The sequence below is a fragment of the Triticum aestivum genome, chromosome 2B (genome assembly GCF_018294505.1).
Source record: "Triticum aestivum cultivar Chinese Spring chromosome 2B, IWGSC CS RefSeq v2.1, whole genome shotgun sequence".
NCBI lineage: Eukaryota > Viridiplantae > Streptophyta > Magnoliopsida > Poales > Poaceae > Triticum > Triticum aestivum.
The window spans coordinates 541,474,547-541,476,736 of NC_057798.1; positions in this window are offsets into that span (position 1 = coordinate 541,474,547).

The following is a 2,190-nucleotide window of genomic DNA, read 5'->3' on the forward strand; positions in this document are numbered from 1 at the left end:
GTGTGTACCGGTTAGCTGTGTTTTCTTCTGAAATACCGTAAACGGAAGTAGTCCTTCGAGACTACGGAAAACCGTTGACTGTGGGAAAAATTTTGTACAAACTCTGCAGAGTCATATATTCCTCCAAATCATCTCTTCCATGTCAAGTTTCGTTCCTTCTTATCCTAATCAATTGTCAGCTTTGATGACAGAGACTCCAGTGAATCGCATGAGTGCTAAGTCCGGTTAAATGATCACTCCTGTGGATGGACTAACCCGTTTGTTTTCATGAATTGAATGTTTATTATGAGTATTATTTACTTGTGAATTAAAGCCCTTTATGTGATGTCGCTCAGACGTCCGACTGTGGCATTTCTTTTTAAAGCCCTTTCTGCGATGTCGCTCAGACGTTCGACTGTGGCATTTCTTTTAACGCCCTTTTGCGATGTCGCTCAGACGTCCGACTGTGGCATTTCTTTTAAAGCCCTTTATGTGATGTCGCTCAGACATCCGACTGTGGCATTTCTTTTAAAGCCCTTTATGTGATGTCGCTCAGACGTCCGACTGTGGCATTTCTTTTAAAGCCCTTTCTGCGATATCGCTCAGACGTCCGACTGTGGCATTTCTTTTAAAGCCCTTTATGTGATGTCGCTCAGACGTCCGACTGTGGCATTTCTTTTAAAGCCCTTTCTGCGATGTCGCTCAGACGTCCGACCGTGGCATTTCTTTTAAAAGCCCTTTATGTGGTGTCGCTAAGATGCCCGACTGTGGCATCATTTTCCTTATTTTTATTTGTTCACCTTTCAAGGCGTCGCTTCAGACACCCGATCGGTCCTTATTTATGTTCTGTGGAATTTCAGGCAGACTACCGCCGTTTTCCCTTTTTACTTACCCGTTATGCCAGTTTTGTTTATTGTGCATTAAGGAATTAATCTTGTTGCATCCATGCATGCATTTGTTATATCTTACGTCCGAACTGTCTTGCGAGTACTTTCAAAGTACTCACTGGCTTCTTGATTTGGCCAGATGCTGACGAAGGCGATCTCATGGATGAAGAGTTCGATAGCGAGCCCGACACTTAGAGGAGTCCCAGTCAGTCTTGTGCGACCCTGGATTTGGCCACTGTTTTATATCCGCTTCCGCTACCAAATAAATTCATCGAGCCTCTCCTCGACGCTCGATGAGATGACAGGCGTAGAGTCTTGTCTTTCTCTCCCCGCTGTGTTTTTTCACCACCAGCCTATCCTTGAGTCAGTAGTATGTCTCCACACCACTGTGTTCTGTCCGCCATTATGTATGATTATTGGCATACTTGTAATAATTTGGTTGAGCAACCGTAGTTCGACCCTGTAATATATTTTATGCTACTGGCTTATTGTATCAAGAATTTGTCTGCCAGTGTGGAGGATTTCCCTCATACTGGACTTAAAAGATTGGCTTTTCAATAAATATTTTTATTGGAAAACCGGTCGTGACAGAAAACGCTTATCTGGATTTGGCCGCAAGTGCAGTGGACGCGACCGAACACTTCCGCAGCCGAGGTGACGATGAATTGGAAGAGCTATTTTGGTCGCAGTACCACAATCCAGAACGCCCAGTGTCAATATCCGACCATTTAGCCACCTGGGCGGAGCTGAACATATTATCCAGACTCGCCATGAAGTATGTTGCGAGTCGTCTGTGGCCGGAGAAGCCGGAGCCGAAGAGTTATTTTGGCTTGGTGCAGCAGTTCCTTGGTTCGGTGCCGCATGCTGATGCAATGAAGAGGTCGGCGTGCATAGAGGGTGCACAGATGGCTCTTGCCCGTGTCAAAACATACTGGGCAGATATGAAGGCCAGTATTGTTGCGTCCCAGGATTCGGACGAAAGACGAGTACCTGCCAAGCACTATTTTGAGGAAGTTCTTCCTGGCGCATGTATAATAGAGTTGCAGTGCTCGAAGGATGTTGTGTTCGAATAGCTTATACTATTTGTAAAACGAATTTTGTTTTTATGAAAAAAGCTTTTTTATACTTGTGCTTGCAAGAATCATGATGCCTCCTGTGCGGCCGTTTAATGTATATATTTGTATATAACCTGAAAGATGGCAGTCGTTGGCTTCAGCCCCCACGCATAGAATGCGGGGGTGTTCGCAAAAAGGCGCCTTTTCACACTTAATCCAACGTCTTGGTCCTCCAAAGGAGGTGGCGGTGCGGCGAACTAGGCAACCGG